The sequence below is a fragment of the Mercenaria mercenaria genome, chromosome 1 (genome assembly GCF_021730395.1).
Source record: "Mercenaria mercenaria strain notata chromosome 1, MADL_Memer_1, whole genome shotgun sequence".
Lineage (NCBI taxonomy): Eukaryota > Metazoa > Mollusca > Bivalvia > Venerida > Veneridae > Mercenaria > Mercenaria mercenaria.
The window spans coordinates 117,867,009-117,873,538 of NC_069361.1; the positions used below are offsets into that span (position 1 = coordinate 117,867,009).

The window sequence follows — 6,530 nt, forward strand, 5'->3', positions numbered from 1 at the left end:
AAGAAAGAAAAAAAAAAAGTTCAGTATCTCTAGATACAAAAGTTCTTATAGTCCATTCTAATCTGACGTGACATAGGTCTTTAATGTAATTGTGAACTTTAAGTAGCACAAACAAAACATAGCTTCTAAATTCAAAATACAGTCCCTTTAAACCGTGAATACGTTGATTCCGTGTTGGCTCCCTATGGTGGTAGGTGATTGCATCCCTGAGCTGACTTCAGAGGATAACAAAAATCATCGTCTTTGCGGTTTACGGCACAACCATGGGACGAAAGCTCTGCGCTGGGAATATCACATCCAGGCGAGTGAAGACAAGTGAACCTCGGGCATTGTACTTCCGGGTTATGACATCACCAGGAAAATCGTCTGGCGTAAGAAGCTAAAATATATAACATATGGTAAGCACCATAGCAAAACAAATAAGTCAGGGCATATAACTGCTCCTTTGGGTACACCATACCTCCGTAGGCTCCCATAAATAATACGTGCTACTTATACAAAACATATGTGCTACTAAGTTCAAACGTCACATGATTAAAATACGTCACTTATTACTTCCATTATTACAAAGATTACTTACTTAAAAGACTAAAGTTAAAGTATGAAAAAGATATGAAAAGTATATGATGAAACATTATAGTAACGGAAATGATAAACTGCAGCCATTATTTACAACTACAAATTAACAAAATTCAATATAAATCAAACGTTATATGATAGTTGGCATCCATATAATATCTAATGCCGTACACTACAACGGACATTAATTAGATGTGCTATAGACTGGCACACAATTACAAATTACAATAATATATTACATACACAGTACTAGACTTGCCATATAGATTTATACATAACAATACAATGCAGTAATGGCGTTCCATAATTAACAAAATGTTTGACATAAGTTTTTGAAACAGTGCTTTACAATTATCATGTTACAAATTTCAGTATAAATTTTACATCTTATATAAACGAAACATTTAGACTCCTCTTTCTAAATAATTTACAAAAGTCTGAAAAATTTAATAAATCATCCTGACATACCGAAACTAGCCAAAATCATGTGCCAAAAAGTAAATGTTACAGAATTCTGTAGAATGCACAAAAATTTACCAAATAAAAATCGTAATGCAAAAATCATACAAAAATCTAACAAATAAATTTCTTACCTCGATCGAGCATAAATTTCTAGCAAGAAAATAATTCAGACATAGATTCGTCTATAAAGTCGTAAGGTGGTGTGCGCAAGGCATATCTAGTCCAGTCTATTTAAAGGATAATGTCCCGCCAAATACTAAATTTCATGGGATTCACGGCTAAGCCGTGGACTCCGACTATTGTCAGTTTCACGGGATTCACGATATAGCCGGGGAATCTAACTACTTTGGTGCGAATTTAAATTGACAATTTGAGGCCCATTATAGTGGTTTTGGGGATAAAAACACGAATTACTGAAGTTTATAAAATATCAACTTTCTTATTACTGAACAGAATTCAATGAAATTTACATGGAAATTTAAGTTATGAAATACAGAAAAACATGAGAGGTATTTCATGCGTGAAATCTGACATTTACCTCAATAACTCAAAAATTTACAAAAAGATGATGCAATACCTGCATTTACAATACAGATAAAATAAGGCCCGTATGTCAATTTGTGACAGAGCTCAGGTTCAATAATCATGGAGTATGTATCACAAAGCAGTAACGTTATTTGAACAAAGGATTTAAATGTAAGTATTATTTATTACCATTTCTCATCACACGACGTTCTTTCTTTGTACTCGTAGTGCTTTTAACATGAGAAATAAATTAAAAGAATAAAACATTAGGTCGAATTACCTGCATTTTATTTTCAAATAGTAAAATGAAAATAGGTACTTTAATTGCAGTATACTGAAGTAGTCATCATTTTTCGTTGTTGTGGCTAAAAAGACTAGTTAAAATTTTATTATCTTCTCGAATCGAAACATAATACAAACAATGGACCTGTATGTTTCATAAAGTTTCATTTACTGTGTAAAACAGCGGGCAGACCATTATAAATGTTGTACATGTACCTAAAATACTAAAAAAATATATATACGTGTTTCGTCATATGTGGTTGTATTTGTCAGACCAGCTGTAGACACTGAAATATGAAAAAAAAACATTTGTTATTTTAAGACGCAGATTAATTTTAAATTTAAAAAAAGACAATTTTTAAAACTTGATTTTCAATACGAGCAAGAATATATTAATCTATTCTCGAAATGTTTGCAGAAAGACTACCGCTTGTACCGCTCCAAAGATATACCATCAATAAGCTGAAAGAAAGCACAACTTATGTTTCTCTTACATTGCGAATACCTCAACCAAATTATGGATATTGCACCAGAACCGATTGGACTTATAAAACTGACAAAAATCAAACAACAAACATAGCAAATACTGCAAATAGTTCACGTTCAGCGAGTACCTTTTCCGAAAAGTCATTCAATGGTTAACATGTTTTGCGACATTTATTACATAAGCGAAGAAATGCAAAGGGTAGATAAGAGTGGTTGACAAAATTTCAAATTTGCAATTAAGTGCATGCTGGAATTATATCCTTTCAGATAAATTGAATTAACAACTTCTTCAAGTGTCATCCTGCATATCATGAAATATAAAGATCCTGGCAACATAAGTAAGCAACAAGAAGACGATTGGCACTGGAGTAGTGGTTGATGCATTTTCCATAGTGAATGATGATTTTATTTCAATTCACTTAAATTGTATCTTTATTGAAGTAGAGTCAACTACAAAACAAATCGTCTCAAACATGACGGGAAAAGGAATACTGACAGTGTCAGTAAGGTAAGGTAAAATATTATTCTTACCTTTAACGTTTTGATCGTTTATAATATAATAAGTAAGTGTGTTTATTCTTAAGTCTTGTAACGGTTGAACAGCGGGAGTTTCAGTAAAAGTATACAAAAAAAGCATTATCTTGCAATTGTTAAAATATTTCCATATTACAGCATGACATTCAAAACGAAATGCTTTGAAAACAGATGTCCGTACTGCAGGTCTTATGCATCTTGTACTTATTGATAACATTTTTATCATAAATTTAAACAAGAGCTCCGCCGATGGGTGCCATCGCTTGTCTGCAAGTGCTGGTCAGTATCTAAGAAAAAAAGTAATAGTTAAGAATTTCTAAGTATAAAAAGAGCCATGGTTCTGACAAAAATGCATATCAGAGTTATGGTTCTTGGCCTACATAGTCCCCTAATAATGATAAACAAGCGTGCAAAGTTTTAAACCTGTAGCTCTTATAGTTTATGAGAAAAAGATGAACCAAAACAAAAGATTTAACCGACACCATAGCCGACACGATCAAGTGACGACAATACCTCGTAGATTTTTTTTGAAAAATCAGACGAGCTAAAACCTGTATGTATTGGTCAGGATATAAAAGAAATCTAAGGCTAACGTTCATTTGTTTGTTTGTTTTTTTTTTTTGGGGGGGGGGGGGTGGGGGTTTTTTCAGATTAAGTGACAGGTATATATTTTTTAGATGTTTTTAGCATGTTTGCACGTAAAAACCCTTTCTGATTTACTTTAAAAATTGGTTTCATCAGGACTTCTTACACTTAACTAGATTACTAACCTGTTAATTGGTTACGGAGCTTCGAAAATCAAATGTGTCAAATAAAAGCAAATGCCAAGTCGTTGATATTCAAATCAAAAGAGAGCATTCTTCTTTTTTTTTTTGGTTTCCCAATTATTTATTAACATTAAGAACATAACGTAAAGAATGGGTACGGTATTTCTTTTAATATAAATATGCATCAGTAACATTAAAAATGAGTTATATCATTATTTATTTAAACAACACAAATGTTATTTCTAAAAGACCCATTCCAATGATATCTTACTATCAAAAGCTGATAATTAATATTCGTAAAAAATTTTCGAAAACAAAAATTATGATTAGAATTTGACTTTTAGGGGTTTAAACATGATGCACCATCAATTTTGTTTGACATTTGTACTTAAACTCCGGTTGAAACACAAAAGTAGATTAACGAATATACCGCATTTAAAGATAGTCATTAAATAAATAGAACAACCCGAGCGGTATCGTAAAGTTTGCTTTTTGTTGTATTTTCTTCTTAATTCCGAAATGTAAGAACGAAGCGTTATATAATTATGTTGCTATATGTATTGTTAGGTTTACTCTTATCTGAACACATGCTCGAGCTTTTTTGTGTGTTCTTCATATAGATTTTATTACATACCTTCTGATGCCATAATGTGTGTGGATTCACCTCGATTGGATAACTTTTCTGGTGTAGCAATGAGACAAGTTGTTACCAAATTGTACTCTTTTATTTGTTTTTCTTGACTCTCGATTTGTTTACGTTGCCTAATTATTTAATGAGTTGTATTTGATGATATATACGCATATAGGCCATGCATTACTGAATTATCTATAAACATATATACATCGCTATATGATTCAAGTATGAGATGTTGCATTCCTTGAGTTTGTTTACATCCGTTTGATCAGTGTATATATTTTTTTCAGGCATTACAATGATGTTTGCATGAATGGAATGTTATAATGCTGTAACGATACTGAAGTCTCATTTACTACAAAAGGTGAAAAACAACAACCAATACGGACGACAGCTTTCATCAATGGGTATTTGAAAAGTTTACAACAATATGTTTATGCTTTACCACTGTTTGTTATTGATCAGAATATTGGAAGTAATTGTTTAGAGTCAGAGTTATTCTCTATATCATTTGGATAATACACAGGAAGAATGACGGAATATATTGGTTTAAATCGGACTAAAATTCAAATATAATCTGGAATATACGTACATATAGTGGAGGAATCAGTTGCTGATGAGGACGTATTATTGTGTTTCATATTGAATGGATTTAATATTCTATACAGTTTGGAATATACATAGACATAGTGAATGATTATCATTATTAAGTGTATTTAATTTTAAATATATTTTGGAATATACTTAAATATAATGCAGGAAAAATATCAGTATTGGTGAGTACGTTTCTTCTAGTTATTAATATGTATTGAAACTGGATATAATGTTCTAAACGTTTGAGATATACTTATATAAGATAAAGGAATATGATAAATGATTAGTACATCGTGTTCTAATTATTAGACAAACCACTATTTATCCATTTAATAGACTTTAATATACAATTTGGAAAAAAGTACGAAATAAATATTTTAGAAGGACCAAAAATATCATGTATCATGTCAGTAAAAGGGCAGGTTATCACAAATTCCAACAGTATTATAGTCAATATTTAAGCTGGGAAAAAAATGTTATTAAAGAGATAAAGTTTTGTTGTTTTTTTTTTTGTTTTGTTTTATTTTTTTTTTCATTTTCAGGTAACGACACAGCGAAAGGAATACAGTTTCTCTTTTTAAGCTTTAAAATTCCAGGCCATAAATGGAGGGTAGGCGTATGTAGTGAGTAAAAACACTTTTATTAGAACCGTATCTTTACACTTTTACAATTACGTTGATGTATATTCCCGTTAGGTTTAAGGGATGTAGAACGAAGAAACTCTTAATGCACTTAATGAAATTCAGTATATGTGTACCTTTTTTATTGTTAGCGTTTGCGTAAGTTTAACGAGTTGAACAGCGGGAGTTTCAGTAAAAGTATACAAACAATTCTAAAGGATTTTATAGATATATCCTGTTTTCAATGAATATGCTTGCTGTACGAATTTTTCATCCAAAGAAAAAATACTGCCAGCTGGCATTCATCTCACATGAGTAAAAGCCTAGCGAGAGATGACGCCTACATATACATTTTTATATTGTTTTTAACCTAAAGTACTTAATAATTCCACACGTATATGAATTGTATACTAAGTGTCACGGAATAGAACTTGAATGTACAAAACCGGGAGAAAGAGTGTAGACGACCGGGTAGCTCGGTCGGTAGAGCATCGGAACGGTATTCCGAGGCCCTGGGTTTGAGTCCCTGTCTGGCTGCATATTTCTCTCATCCTGTGCCATTTGGCACCCAACTAGGGGTATAGGGTGAGAAAAAATGTGCAGCCAGACCGGAACTCGAACCCGGGGCCTTGGAATACCGTTTCGATGCTCTACCGACCGAGCTACCCGGCTGCCTTCACATTTTCTCCCCGTTTTAAAATTTAAGTTCTATACCGTGACATGTTTCCCCACCGTTTTGAAATTCGTCCTCGAATTTCAGTTGGTACTTTATATATAAGTAATTACAGGTGTCGTAGACTTGTGTGTAATGCCGTCACAGCCCTACGTTGTGCGCCAAATGTCACAGGGTGAGAAAAATGTGCAGCCAGACCGGGACTCGAACAAGGGGCCTTGGAATACCGTTTTGATGCTCTACCGACCATGCTAATTAGTATCGTATGTTCAATGATCTTTGTAAGAAACAATATAGAATTATTTTGTTTACATGTTCATATTAGCCGCTTTTATAAGTTATATAAAATTACAAAATCTCTCGACAATTTGTCA

The 6,530-nt window shown here is 32.5% G+C and overlaps 1 long non-coding RNA gene across 1 annotated transcript; it reads left to right on the forward strand.

Annotated features, from left to right (window-relative positions):
• The first annotated feature begins 2,551 nt into the window (after positions 1-2,551).
• On the forward strand, positions 2,552-5,926 carry LOC123563005 (uncharacterized). The gene is made up of 3 exons (XR_008370021.1): positions 2,552-2,842; positions 4,560-5,045; positions 5,406-5,926. It is a non-coding gene; the product is annotated as an uncharacterized LOC123563005 (long non-coding RNA).
• The last annotated feature ends 604 nt before the right edge of the window (positions 5,927-6,530 follow it).